Raw genomic sequence first — 15000 nt, 5'->3', positions numbered from 1 at the left:
CCATGGGACATGGAAAAGACTCGAGAAGAGAGCTCGCTCACGGGAGAGAGAAGCCAAGGAGACCACGAGAGTGCTGAGAGTGGGACAGCGCTGAATAGGCGGGAGAAGCCTGCGCGTATAAACGGAGATATATATCCAATTGCAACGAAGGAACGTGCCAAAGATCGAGAACAATGGCAGAAATGCTAGTAACGTGCACTTCGGGACCAACGCATCACCGGAAGACAACCGCCAAACATCGAAAGAGTCGCGATGCTCCGCAACCTACGTGCAAAGCGGTCGCACACCGGGTAAGGGAGTGAGAGCCCCAAACATAGCTGGGCGAGGCGCTCACTCCGCTCTTTAATATCTCGTTAATACCGCCAAGGAAATGGCACAAGCACACACACACAAGCATCCTCGGAAGAGGACAGTTCGAGTGACAGGTCAAATCCAAGAGTTCCGAAGACTACCTCCAGGAACAATCGGGAACAAGACCGATTACAAGTCGTCGAGTCTGTTACTGGGCGAACACGAGATGCGCACAGGAAATCGATCAGCCCTCACAATGGCCCAAGGCCAGAGATCGGACTGCTACGATTTACCCCAACAATCATCGTGCCACTCTTCGCAGAGAGGTGATAGACGCCAACGAGCCCGCGCATAGCAATCGAGGTGTAAAAAGGGCGTTGAAGGCAGGAAGCCTGGACGAAAGAGGCTACGAGGTCACCTCGAAGCGGTCTAAGAATCGGGCGCACTTGGGGCGACTACCAGTGCCAACCCCTTATCCCGCGGTGCGTCCGACACACAGAAATTTCCAAGGCGGCCAAGGAGCCTCCCCGCATAGCAATCGGGGTGTGAGGTTACGGATGCAGCATTGATAGCAATCGAGGTGTGAGGCGAAGGATGCAGAAGTGAGAGCCGAGGGATGTAGCAGAGATAGCAATCGGGGTGTGTGATGCAGAAGAGATAGCAATCGAGGTGTGCGGTGGGAAGGGCCCAGCAGCCAGAATGCATGAAGCGACGGATGAAGCAGTGATGACAACCGGGCTGTGAGGAGAGGAGGGATGCAGCCAAGAAAGCAATCAGGGCTCGAGGCAAGGGATGCATCAAGGATAGCAATCATGTTGTGAGGCGAGATTCCAAAGGCTAAACGTGAGAGGCTGCAGGGTCGACTCAGAGAGGTCTATGCATGTGAGAGGCTGAAAGCAAGGTCGACTCGGAGCGGTCTATGCATCGGGCGCGCTTGGGGCGACTACCAGTGCCAACCCCTTATCCCGCGACGCGTCCGACAAAGAGAACGTTCCAAGGCGGCAGAGGAGGTTACCAGCCGAAGGATGCAGTAGCAATAACAGGTATAGTTCCGCGGCGGCCGAGAAGACTCACCGCATAGGAATCGGGATGCGAGGCGAGGGATGCGGCGGGAAGGCCCCGACGGCTAAACGGAAGAGGCTGCAGGGCCGCCTCGGAATGGTCCAAGCATCGGATGCGATTGGGACGACTACCAGTGCCAACCCCTTATCCCGCGATGCGTCCGATACACAGATAGTTCCAAGGCGGCCGAGGAGCCTCACCGCATATCAATCGGGGTGCGAGGCGAGGGATGGGGCGGGAAGGCCCCAACGGCTAGACGGAAGAGGCTTCAGGGCCACCTCGGAATGGTCCAAGCATCGGACGCGCTTGGGGCGACTGCCAGTGCCAACCCCTTATCCCGCGATGCGTCCGATACACAGATGGTTCCAAGGCGGCCGAGGAGCCTCACCGCATAGCAATCGGGGGTGCGAGGCGAGGGATGGGGCGGGAAGGCCCCAACGGCTAGACGGAAGAGGCTTCAGGGCCGCCTAGGAATGGTCCAAGCATCGGACACGCTTGGGGCGACTACCAGTGACAGCCCCCTATCCCGCGATGCGTCCGATACGAAGATGGTTCCAAGGCGGCCGAGGAGCCTCACCGCATAGCAATCGGGGTGCGAGGTGGGGGATGCGGCGAGATGGCCCCAACGGCTAGACGGAAGAGGCCACAGGGCCGCGTCGGAATAGTCCAAGCATCGGACGCGCTTGGGGCGACTACCAGTGACAACCCCTTATCCCGCGATGCGTCCGATACGAAGATAGTTCCAAGGCGGCCGAGGAGCCTCACCGCATAGCAATCGGGGTGCGAGGTGGGGGATGCGGCGAGATGGCCCCAACGGCTAGACGGAAGAGGCTGCAGGGCCGCCTCGGAATAGTCCAAGCATCGGACGCGCTTGGGGCCACTACCAGTGACAACCCCTTATCCCGCAATGCGTCCGATACGAAGATAGTTCCAAGGCGGCCGAAGAGCCTCACCGCATAGCAATCGGGGTGCGAGGTGGGGGATGCGGCGAGATGGCCCCAACGGCTAGACGGAAGAGGCCACAGGGCCGCCTCGGAATAGTCCAAGCATCGGACGCGCTTGGGGCGACTACCAGTGACAACCCCTTATCCCGCGATGCGTCCGATACGAAGATAGTTCCCAGGCGGCCGAGGAGCCTCACCGCATAGCAATCGGGGTGCGAGGCGAGGGATGCGGCGAGATGGCCCCAAAGGCTAGACGGAAGAGGCTGCAGGGCTGCCTCGGAATAGTCCAAGCATCGGACGCGCTTGGGGCGACTACCACTGCCAACCCCTTATCCCGCGATGCGTCCGATACACAGATAGTTCCGAGGCGGCCGAGGAGGTGGGGGATGCAGCGAGATGGCCCCAACGGCTAGACGGAAGAGGCTGCAGGGCCGCCTCGGAATAGTCCAAGCATCGGACGCGCTTGGGGCGACTACCAGTGACAACCCCTTATCCCGCGATGCGTCCGATACACAGATAGTTCCGAGGCGGCCAAGGAGCCTCACCGCATAGCAATCGTGGTGCGAGGTGGGGGATGCGGCGAGATGGCCCCAACGGCTAGACGGAAGAGGCTGCAGGGCCGCCTCGGAATGGTCCAAGCATCGGATGCGCTTGGGGCGACTACCACTGCCAACCCCTTATCCCGCGATGCGTCCGATACACAGATAGTTCCAAGGCGGCCGAGGAGCCTCACAGCATAGCAATCGGGGTGCGAGGCGAGGGATGCGGCGAGAAAGCCCCAACGGCTAGAGGGAAGAGGCTTCAGGTCCGCCTCGGAATGGTCCAAGCATCGGACGCGCTTGGGGCGACTACCAGTGACAACCCCTTATCCCGCGACGCGTCCGATACACAGATAGTTCCAAGGCGGCCGAGGAGCCTCACCGCATAGCAATCGGGGTGCGAGGCGAGGGATGCGGCGAGAAGGACCCAACGGCTACACGGAAGAGGCTTCGGGGCCGCCTCGGAATGGTCCAAGCATCGGACGCGCTTGGGGCGACTACCAGTGACAACCCCTTATCCCGCGACGCGTCCGATACACAGATAGTTCCAAGGCGGCCGAGGAGCCTCACCGCATAGCAATCGGGGTGCGAGGCGAGGGATGCGGCGAGAAGGACCCAACGGCTACACGGAAGAGGCTTCGGGGCCGCCTCGGAATGGTCCAAGCATCGGACGCGCTTGGGGCGACTACCAGTGACAACCCCTTATCCCGCGACGCGTCCGATACACAGATAGTTCCAAGGCGGCCGAGGAGCCTCACCGCATAGCAATCGGGGTGCGAGGCGAGGGATGCGGCGAGAAGGACCCAACGGCTAGACGGAAGAGGCTTCGGGTCCGCCTCGGAATGGTCCAAGCATCGGACGCGCTTGGGGCGACTACCAGTGACAACCCCTTATCCCGCGACGCGTCCGATACACAGATAGTTCCAAGGCGGCCGAGGAGCCTCACCGCATAGCAATCGGGGTGCGAGGCGAGGGATGCGGCGAGAAGGACCCAACGGCTAGACGGAAGAGGCTTCGGGTCCGCCTCGGAATGGTCCAAGCATCGGACGCGCTTGGGGCGACTACCAGTGACAACCCCTTATCCCGCGACGCGTCCGATACACAGATAGTTCCAAGGCGGCCGAGGAGCCTCACCGCATAGCAATCGGGGTGCGAGGCGAGGGATGCGGCGAGAAGGACCCAACGGCTAGACGGAAGAGGCTTCGGGTCCGCCTCGGAATGGTCCAAGCATCGGACGCGCTTGGGGCGACTACCAGTGACAACCCCTTATCCCGCGACGCGTCCGATACACAGATAGTTCCGAGGCGGCCGAGGAGCCTCACCGCATAGCAATCGGGGTGCGAGGCGAAGGATGCGGCGAGAAGGACCCAACGGCTAGACGGAAGAGGCTTCGGGTCCGCCTCGGAATGGTCTAAGCATCGGACGCGCTTGGGGCGACTACCAGTGACAACCCCTTATCCCGCGACGCGTCCGATACACAGATAGTTCCAAGGCGGCCGAGGAGCCTCACCGCATAGCAATCGGGGTGCGAGGCGAGGGATGCGGCGAGAAGGACCCAACGGCTAGACGGAAGAGGCTTCAGGGCCGCCTCGGAATGGTCCAAGCATCGGACGCGCTTGGGGCGACTACCAATGACAACCCCTTATCCCGCGACGCGTCCGATACACAGATAGTTCCGAGGCGGCCGAGGAGCCTCACCGCATAGCAATCGGGGTGCGAGGCGAGGGATGCGGCGAGAAGGACCCAACGGCTAGACGGAAGAGGCTTCAGGGCCGCCTCGGAATGGTCCAAGCATCGGACGCGCTTGGGGCGACTACCAGTGACAACCCCTTATCCCGCGACGCGTCCGATACACAGATAGTTCCGAGGCGGCCGAGGAGCCTCACCGCATAGCAATCGGGGTGCGAGGCGAGGGATGCGGCGAGAAGGACCCAACGGCTAGACGGAAGAGGCTTCAGGGCCGCCTCGGAATGGTCCAAGCATCGGACGCGCTTGGGGCGACTACCGTTGCCAACCCCTTATCCCGCGATGCGTCTGATACACAGATAGTTCCGAGGCGGCCGAGGAGCCTCACCGCATAGCAATCGGGTTGCGAGGCAGATTATTGGGAAGGGAACCCCCTGGGATGCGGCTCAAGCAGTGCCCAAAGGGACTGGAATGCGGAATCACATCGAGAGACCCAAATGCTATACGAGGGCTCAAATCGAATTATCGATTTGGCCACGACATGGACGCATCGGAACGACTACCTTTGCCGAACCACTCGCAATTGCATCCATACCGAAACCAATAGACATTTCCGTTAGAGACCTCGCATAGCATTCGGGAATCTCGCATGCCCCTCTAAATCGACCAATGCTGGCGCTCAATGAAAATCCGAGCGCTACCACCGTTCGAGCGCCAGCATTGGTCGAGTTAGAGGGGCACGGGGGAGAATGCTCCAGTCAACACCTCCCCTATATAAGTTATTTGTCCGATTCTCGCACAACCGTAGTCTGCCTCGTCGAATCAAACAACGGTCCCAGATTCCGACTTCCGTTCCGTAGAGACCCAAAAGCTAGATGGAGGCTCGCAAGAAAGAGAGTCGGCGCATAGCAATCGGGTTTCTCGAACGTTTAGGGACCGAGCTCACTTGCGGATAGGGCAAAATCCGCCAAGCAACCCAAAAGCTAGACGGGGGCTCGAATCGAATCGCCTAGGCGGCCACAACAACGACGTGTTGGATCGACTACCAGTGCCAAACCATTCAGCAAGACTAGTCTGTGTCGAGGCCGGATAGAGATTCTCAGAGAGCGCCCGCATAGCATTTAGGAGACCTGCCGCGTCCCTCACACTCGACAAATGGTGGTGCACGTTTATAAATCCGAGCGATCCCAACCCTTTCAAGCACCAACATCGGTCGAGATAGAGGGGCACGGAGGGGGCTGCGTGAGACAACACAGTCCCCTATATAAGTTATTTGTCCGATTCTCACACATCCGAAGAATGGTCATCAAATCGGACAACAGCCCAAACTTCCGACTTCCGTCCCAGAAAGCCCAAGAGCTATCTAAAACGTTCATGGCCGGAACTCGATCGCGGCTATACCAGTCCGCCAAGCAACCCAAAAGCTAGACTGGAGCTCTAGTCGAATCACCTCTGTGGCCATTGCAAGGACGTGTTGGAGCGACTACCATTGCCGAACCATTCCGCAGGTCGAGTCCATACCAAGGCCGCATAGAGATTCACGATGAGCTCCTGCATAGCAATCAGGAGACTTGCCGTGTCCATCACAATCGATAAATCCTGGTGCAAGATTTTTGCATCCGAGCGCTCCAACCAGTCGAGCACCAGCATCAATCGACATAAACGGGCACGGGGGGAGGATGCTCGAGAACACTACCTCCCCTATATAAGTTATTTGTCCGATTCTCAAGCAGCCGAAGTCTGGTCATCGAATCGGGTCAAAGACCACAACTTCCGACTTTACCCACAATGCAAGTCATCGAATCGAACATCGGCCCCCGAGTCGGACTCCATGCGTATGTCAGGTCATCGGACCCAAATTCCGCCTTCCTGCGCATGGCGGGCCATCAATATCAACTCGGTCATCGGACCCAAACTCCGCCTTTTTGCGTATGGCACGCCTTCAAATCGGTCATCGGACCCAAATTCCGCCTTCCTGTGCATGGCGGGCCATCAACATCAACTCGGTCATCGGACCCAAATTCCGCCTTTCTGCGCATGGCACGCCATCAACTCGGTCATCGGACCCAAATTCCGCCTTCCTGCGCATGGCAGGTCATCGGACACAAATTCAGACCTCGCCAATATGCCTACGTATCGAATCGGTCATCGGACCCAACTTCCGACTTCATCCATACTGTAGGGTCTTTGAGGTTGGCGCGGTGCGCTCAACCCAGGGAGTCGACCCATCGAAGCATACACCTCCCCTATATAAGCTATTTGTCCGATTCCCACACCTGTGTAGTTTGCACCTCTGACCAGGACATCGACCCCAACTTCCGAACTCGACTGCAACGACGGCACCAGCGCCTTGGTGCGCACCTTGCGACGCACAGTCCCAACATTCGCCTTCCTGCACATGGCAGGTCATCGGACCCAAATTCCGACCTCGCGAGTATGCCTACATATCGAATCGGTCATCGGACCCAACTTCCGACTTCATCCATACCGTAGGGTCTTTGAGGTTGGCGCGGTGCGCTCAACCCGGGGAGTCGACCCAACGAAGCATACACCTCCCCTATATAAGCTATTTGTCCGATTCCCACACCTGTGTAGTTTGCACCTCCGATCAAGACATCGACCCCAACTTCCGAACTCGCCTCCAACGACCGAACCAGCGCCTTGGTGCGCACCTTGCAACGCACAGTGCCAACATTCGCCTTCCTGCACGTGGCAGGTCATCGGACCCAAATTCCGACCTCGCGAGTATGCCTACATATCGAATCGGTCATCGGACCCAACTTCCGACTTCATCCATACCGTAGGGTCTTTGAGGTTGGCGCGGTGCGCTCAACCCGGGGAGTCGACCCAACGAAGCATACACCTCCCCTATATAAGCTATTTGTCCGATTCCCACACCTGTGTAGCTTGCACCTCCGATCAGGACATCGACCCCAACTTCCGAACTCGACTAAAAAGACCGCACCAGCGCCTTGGTGTGCACCTTGCAACGCACAGTGTCAACATTCGCCTTCCTGCACATGGCAGGTCATCGGACCCAAATTCCGACCTCATGAGCATACCTACTAATCGAATCGGTCATCGGACCCAACTTCCGACTTCATCCATACCGTAGGGTCTTTGAGGTTGGCGCGGTGCGCTCAACCTGGGGAGTCGACCCATCGAAGCATACACCTCCCCTATATAAGCTATTTGTCCGATTCCGACACCTGTGTAGTTTGCACCTCCGCTCAGGACATCGACCCCAACTTCCGAACTCGCCTGCAACGACCGAACCAGCGCCTTGGTGCGCACCAAAAGTGCGCACTTTTGGAGGGCACTTTTGTGCGCTCCAAAGGTGCGCACTTTTGGAGGGCACTTTTCTGCGCTCCAAAGGTGCGCACTTTTGGAGGGCACTTTTTGGAGGGCACTTTTCTGCGCTCCAAAGGTGCGCACTTTTGGAGGGCACTTTTTGGAGGGCACTTTTCTGCGCTCCAAAGGTGCGCACTTTTGGAGGGCACTTTTTGGAGGGCACTTTTCTGCGCTCCAAAGGTGCGCACTTTTGGAGGGCACTTTTTGGAGGGCACTTTTCTGCGCTCCAAAGGTGCGCACTTTTGGAGGGCACTTTTTGGAGGGCACTTTTCTGCGCTCCAAAGGTGCGCACTTTTGGAGGGCACTTTTCTGCGCTCCAAAGGTGCGCACTTTTGGAGGGCACTTTTTGGAGGGCACTTTTCTGCGCTCCAAAGGTGCGCACTTTTGGAGGGCACTTTTTGGAGGGCACTTTTCTGCGCTCCAAAGGTGCGCACTTTTGGAGGGCACTTTTTGGAGGGCACTTTTCTGCGCTCCAAAGGTGCGCACTTTTGGAGGGCACTTTTGTGCACTCCAAAGGTGCGCACTTTTGGAGGGCACTTTTCCTGTGCTCCAAAGGTGCACACCTAGGTGAGCACCTTCGACCACACCTTGTAGCACACCAAACTCTGACTTTCGACTTCATCCGCAATGCAGGGTCTTTGAGGTTGGCGCAATGCGCACAACCAGGGGAGTCGACCCATCAAACCCAACACCTCCCCTATATAAGCTATTTGTCTGATTCTCATACATGCGTAGCCTGCAGGAGCAATTAGGACATCGACCCCAACTTTCGGCTTCTAAACGAAAACAAGGTCTTTGAGGTTGGTGTAATGCGAACAACTAGGGGAGTCAACCCATCAAACCCAACACCTCCCCTATATAAGCTATTTGTCTGATTCTCATACATGTGTAGTCTACAGGAGCAATTAGGACATCGACCCCAACTTTTGACTTCTTAACGAAAACAAGGTCTTTGAGGTTGACGTAATGCGCACAACCAGGGGAGTCGACCCATCAAACCCAACACCTCCCCTATATAAGCTATTTGTCCGATTCTCATACATGTGTAGCCTGCAGGAGCCATTAGGACATTGACCCCAACTTTTGACTTCTTAACGAAAACAAGGTCTTTGAGGTTGGCGTAATGCGCACAACCAAGGGAGTTGACCCATCAAACCCAACACCTCCCCTATATAAGCTATTTGTCTGATTCTCATACATGTGTAGCCTGCAACAACGATTAGGACATCCACCCCAACTTCTGAATTCGTCTGCGTTGACCGCACCAAAGGTGCACGCCTTGGTGCTCACCAAAATCCGACTTCCGACTTCTTCTGCTATGCGGGGTCTTTGAGGTTGGCGCAGTGCGCACAACCAGGGGAGTCAACCCACCGAATGCAACACCTCCCCTATATAAGCTATTTGTCTGATTCTCATACATGCGTAGACTGCAGCAATGATTAGGACATCCACCCCAACTTTTGACTTCTTAAACAAGACAGGGTCTTTGAAGTTGGTGCAGTGCACACAACCAGGGGAGTCGACCCATCAAACGCAACACCTCCCCTATATAAAGCTATTTGTCCGATTCTCATACGTGTAGTCTGCAGCAGCGATTAGGACATCGACCCCAACTTCCGAATTCGTTTGCATTGACCGCACCAAAGGTGCACGCCTTGGTGTGCACCCTGGAGTGCACTTTGGTGCTCACCTCGGTGCACACTTTGGTGTGCACCTCGGTGTGCACCAAAGGTGCGCACCTTGGAGCGCACCAAAGGTGTACACTTTGGAGCGCACCACATAGGGTCTTTGAGAGGTTGGCGCAGTGCGCACACCAAGGTGGGTGTTGAGGTGCGTGCCGAGGTGGGTGGGTGCTAGGGTGCGCTCCATGGTGGGTGCCAGGGTGGGTGCGTGCTAGGGTGGATTCCAAAGAGGGTCATAGGGTGGGTGCCAAGGTGGGTTGGTGATATAGTGGGTTCAAAGGTGGGTACTAGGGTGGGTTCCAAGGTGGGTCACAAGTTGGGTGCCAGGATGCGTGGGTGTTAGGTTGGGTGCCAAGGTGGGCTCCTGCGTGGGTGGGTGCTAGGGTGGGTTTCAAGGTGGACGCGAGGGCGGGTGCCAAGGTGGGTAACAAGTTGGGTGTTAGGATGGGTGAGTGCTAGAGTGGGTGCCAAGGTGGGTGGGTGCTAAGGTGGATGCCAAGGTGGTTCACAGGGTGGGTGGGTTCTAGGGTGAGTTCCAAGGTGGGTCACAGGTTCAGTGCTAGGGTGGGTGTCAAGGCGGGTGTCGAGGTGCCTGGGTGCTAGGGTGTGGATGCCAATGTGGGTCATAGGGTGGGTACTAGGGTGGGCTGCAATGTGGGTGCCAAGGTGGGTAACATGCTCGGTGGGTTCTAAATTGGGTGCCAGGGTGGGTGTGCACCCACCTTGCCCGAGGTGGGTGCCAAGGTGCCAGTGTGGGTGGGTGCTAAGGTGGATGCCAAGGTGGGTGAGAAGGTGGGTGATAGGTTGAGTGGTAGGATGGGTGGGTGCCAAGATGGGTCACAGGGTGGGTGCAAGGGTGGGTAGGTGCTAGGGTTGGTGTCAGGGTGGGTGGGTGCTAGGTTGGGTTCCAAGGTGGGTGCGAGGGTGAGTGTCAAGGTGGGTCACAGGTTAGGTGCTAGGATGGGTGAGTGCTAGGGTGCAAAGGTGCCAGGGTGGGTGCTAGGATGGGTCGATGCTAGGGTGAGTGGCAAGGTGGGTCCACAAGTGTCAAGGTGGGTGCCGAGGTGGGTGCCAAGTCGGCGACTGCTATGGTGGATGCCAAGGTGGGTCACGGGGTGGGTGCCAAGTTGCTAGGTTGGGTTCCAAGGTGGGTGCCAACGTGGGTGCTAGGGTGCGTGGGTTAAAGGGTGTGTCACAACGTGGGTGCCAGGATGGGTGCGCACCCACACTGGCCAAGACGGGTGCGGGTGCAAGGTTGGGTTCCAAGCCCGGTCACAGGCTGGGTGCTAGGATGGGTGGGTGCCAAGGTGGGCACCAGGGTGGGTGCACCCACCCTGGCCAAGGTGGGTCACGGGGTGGGTCCTAGGGTGGGTAACGGGGTGGGTACTAAGGTGCGTGCCAAGGTGGGTCATAGGGTGGGTGCCAAGGTGGGCACCAGGGTGGGTGTGCACCAACCCTAGCCAGGGTAGGTCACGGGGTGGTTGTCGGGGTGGGCGTCAAGGAGCCAAGGTGGGTGGCAAGTAGCCAAGTTGCGTGCCAAGGTGGGTGTCGGGGTGGGTGCCAAGGATCCAAGGTGGGTGCCAAGGAACCAAGGTGGGTGTCTGGGTGGGTGCCGAGGTGGGAGCCAGGGTGGGTCCCAAGGTGAGTGCAAAGGTGGGTGCCAGGGTCAAGGTGAGTGCCAATGTGGGTTCCAAGGTGCCAGGGTCAGGGTGAGTGCCAATGTGGGTTCAAAGGTGCTAAGTTGGGTGCGAGGTTGGGTGCGAGGGTGGGTGGGTGCCAAGGTGTGCTAGGTGGAAGCCCGGGTGGGTCGGCATCCCATGGGTGTCGAGTTGGGTGCCTGATGGGTGCTTCTTGTCAAGTTTTAGTCGTCGGGACTCATTTCGAGCCTTAGAGGTCGTTTCTTGTCCGGTTGCCCTGTCTTCGACCTGGGAACCCAATTTTGGTCCTCGGGTCCCATTTTTTTTTGTCTCGCATCCCACTTTTGGCCTGTGGCCTTTTCGGGGTCGATTCTCGTTTTGGGCATCAGAGCATGTTTCTTCTCCTAAAACCCAATATTTGTTTATTAAGTCTCGGAACACATTTTTGTTCTCGTGGACCCATCATGGGTCTTGGAACGCATTTGTGGTCCTTGGGTCCCATTTTGCATCCCGAAACTTGTGTTTTGGTGCTTGATCCCTATTTTGGGTGCCCACCTTGCACCAAGTGCGCACCCGGGGCAAACCGAGCGCCTTGGTGCACCGGGGCAAGATCGAGCGTGCACCCGAGGCGCCCCGAACATGCACCAAGGTGCACTCGGCCCACATGTGAGCGCAGGTCGTTGCGCCCGAGGTGGTGTGTGGGCACCGCGTTGCAGACGGGACACTGCACGCACACGACGCCCCCTCCAGGTGCACGCACGTAGGCCGGGCCGGGTGCACACCCGACGCCCTAGCAAGGTGCGCGCACCCGGGCAGGGCTCACACTTGGCGAACGGGGCGCACTTCGCGAGGGAGGGTGTGCACCTCGACGGGGGTGGGTGGCCGGGGTGGATTCGCACGTGGGTCGCGGTTTGCTAAGTACACACTGCGACAAGCTCATAACGGGTGCGATCATACCAGCGTTAGTGCACCGGATCCCATCAGAACTCCGCAGTTAAGCGCGCTTGGGCCGGAGTAGTACTGGGATGGGTGACCTCCCGGGAAGTCCCGGTGTTGCACCCTTTTTTAGTTTTTCGCCGGGCGTCGCAATGCTATTTGAATAAACCTTTTGCCCGTTTGCGTTCTCGTCGGGGCCGGGCCGGGCCGGGGTGCGCTGCCCGCACTACCGCGCGCGCGGGGGCGACACCGAGCGCGCACCCGAGGCGCCCCGAGCACACAGGCCACGGTGCAACCCGGGCGTTGTGCGCGCACCCCGGTGCGCCCGAGGTGCTGCGCGCGCACCCAGGTGAAATCGGTGTGCACCTCGGCCAGTGCGCGCTCGGTCGAGTCGCGCACGTTGGCCAAGGTGCACGGTGATGTTTCTTACTCTAAGGTTCCGCACCAGACGCCCGGGACAGGTGAGCGAAGCTGGGCGGGGCCGGGTGCGCGGCCGGGGCAGGTGCACGCAGCTGGAGAGAGCTTTGGAGCACACTTCGGAGCGCACCAATGATGCGCTCCATTCAAAAGTTTCCTGAAAAGGCAAAAAAAGTTGAGATTATAGAATTTCCCACTTGAGAGATTGTAAAAAAAAAAAATTTAAAATGAAGGAAACGCGGGTGCCAAGGTGTGCGCAGCCCAGCCAAGGTGTGCGCACCAAGGCGCCCACCCTGGCGAAGGTGCACGCAAGGTGCGCACCCGAGGCAAACCGGACAATTAACCCAACTTTCGACTTCGCGCGCACCTTGGAGCGCACTTCGGAGCGCTCCTTGGTGCGCACCAATCTTGGGCACCTCGGAGTGCACCATGGCGCCCACCAAGGTGCGCACCCGGGGCAAACCGAGCTCCGACTTCGTGCGCACCTTGGAGCGCACGAAAGGTGCGCACCATGGCGCCCACCAAGGTGCGCAACCCAGCCAAGGCGTGCGCATCAAGGTGCGCACCCTGGCGAAGGTGCGCACCCGGGGCAAACCGAGCTCCGACTTCGTGCGCACCTTGGAGCGCACAAAAGGTGCGCAACCCAGCCAAGGTGTGCGCACCCCGGTCAAACCGAGCTCCGAATCGTGCGCACCAGAGGTGCACGCCATCGTGCGCACCTTGGAGCACACTTCGGAGCCCTCCTTGGTGCGCGCCGATGTTGCGCACCTCGGAGCGCACCCGGGGAAAACAATGCAATTAACCCGACTTTCGACTTCGTGGGCACCTCGGAGCGCTCTCGGGTTCGCACCTCGGAGCACACCGAGGTGCGCACCTTTGATGCGCTGCCTTCACCAATTTCCAGAAAAGGCAAGAAAACATTGAGAAGGTGTGCGCACCGAGGTGCCCACCCTGGCGAAGGTGCACGCGAGGTGCGCACCCGGGGCAAACCGGGCTCCGACTTCGTGCACGCCGCACCTTGGAGCACACTTCGGAGCGCTCCTTGGTGCGCACCAGGGCGCGCAACCCAGCCGAGGTGCCCACCCCGGCGAAGGTGCACGCGAGGTGCGCACCCGGGGCAAACCGGGCTCCGACTTCGTGCACGCCATGGTGCCCACCGCGGCGAAGGTGCACGCGAGGTGCGCACCCGGGGCAAACCGGGCTCCGACTTCGTGCACGCCGCACCTTGGAGCACACTTCGGAGCGCTCCTTGGTGCGCACCATGGTGCCCACCAGGGCGCGCAACCCCGCCGAAGGTGCACGCGAGGTGCGCACCCGGGGCAAACCGGGCTCCGACTTCGTGCACGCCGCACCTTGGAGCACACTTCGGAGCGCTCCTTGGTGCGCACCATGGTGCCCACCAGGGCGCGCAACCCCGCCGAAGGTGCACGCGAGGTGCGCACCCGGGGCAAACCGGGCTCCGACTTCGTGCACGCCATGGTGCGCACCGCGGCGAAGGTGCGCACCCGGGGCAAACCGGGCTCCGACTTCGTGCACGCCGCACCTTGGAGCACACTTCGGAGCGCTCCTTGGTGCGCACCAGGGCGCGCAACCCAGCCGAGGTGCCCACCCCGGCGAAGGTGCACGCGAGGTGCGTACCCGGGGCAAACCGGGCTCCGACTTCGTGCACGCCGCACCTTGGAGCACACTTCGGAGCGCTCCTTGGTGCGCACCATGGTGCCCACCAGGCCGCGCAACCCAGCCAAGGTGTGCGCACCAAGGTGCACGCGAGGTGCGCACCCGGGGCAAACCGGGGTCCGACTTCGTGCACGCCGCACCTTGGAGCACACATCGGGGCGCTCCCGGGTTCGCACCGGCGTTGCGCACCGTGGTGGGCACCTCGGAGCACACCAAGGTGGGCAGCGAGGTGCGCACCTTTGATGCGATGCCTTCACTAATTTCCATAAAAGGCAAAAAAAAAACGAGATTTTAAAATTTCCGTTTTGAAAGATAGTGAGAAAAAGGGAATGCTGGTGCCATCTTGAGCCCGCCCTGGTGCGCAGCCCAGCCAAGGTGTGCGCACCAAGGTGCCCACCCTGGCGAAGGTGCGCGCCCGGGCAATTAACCCAACTTCCAACTTCGCGCGCGCCAGGGTGGGAGCGCACCCAACAACCGGGCCTGGGAAGAGCCAATGCGAGAAACCCCACCAAACGCTCTGACAAAAAAAGAGGGGGCGCTCCAGTAACCCCGCTTCGGAGCGCACCCTGGGCAAACCCAGCCAAGGTGCCCACCCCGGCCAAGGTGCAGGCGAGGTGCGCACCCGGGGCAAACCGGGCTCCGACAACGTGCACGCCGCACCTTGGAGCACACTTCGTAGCGCTCCCGGGTGCGCACCTCAGAGCACACCAAGGTGGGCAGCGAGGTGCGCACCTTTGATGCGCTGCCTTCACTAATTTCCAGAAAAGGCAAAAAAAAA

At 59.4% G+C, this 15000-nt stretch overlaps 1 non-coding gene across 1 annotated transcript; it reads left to right on the top strand.

Annotated features, from left to right (window-relative positions):
* The first annotated feature begins 12135 nt into the window (after nucleotides 1-12135).
* On the top strand, nucleotides 12136-12254 carry LOC131871990 (5S ribosomal RNA). The gene has a single exon (XR_009370175.1). It is a non-coding gene; the product is annotated as a 5S ribosomal RNA (ribosomal RNA).
* The last annotated feature ends 2746 nt before the right edge of the window (nucleotides 12255-15000 follow it).

Source organism: Cryptomeria japonica, unplaced genomic scaffold (genome assembly GCF_030272615.1).
Source record: "Cryptomeria japonica unplaced genomic scaffold, Sugi_1.0 HiC_scaffold_503, whole genome shotgun sequence".
Lineage (NCBI taxonomy): Eukaryota > Viridiplantae > Streptophyta > Pinopsida > Cupressales > Cupressaceae > Cryptomeria > Cryptomeria japonica.
Note: the sequence above shows the minus strand (reverse complement) of the source record. Positions and strands in the feature narration are given on the sequence as shown.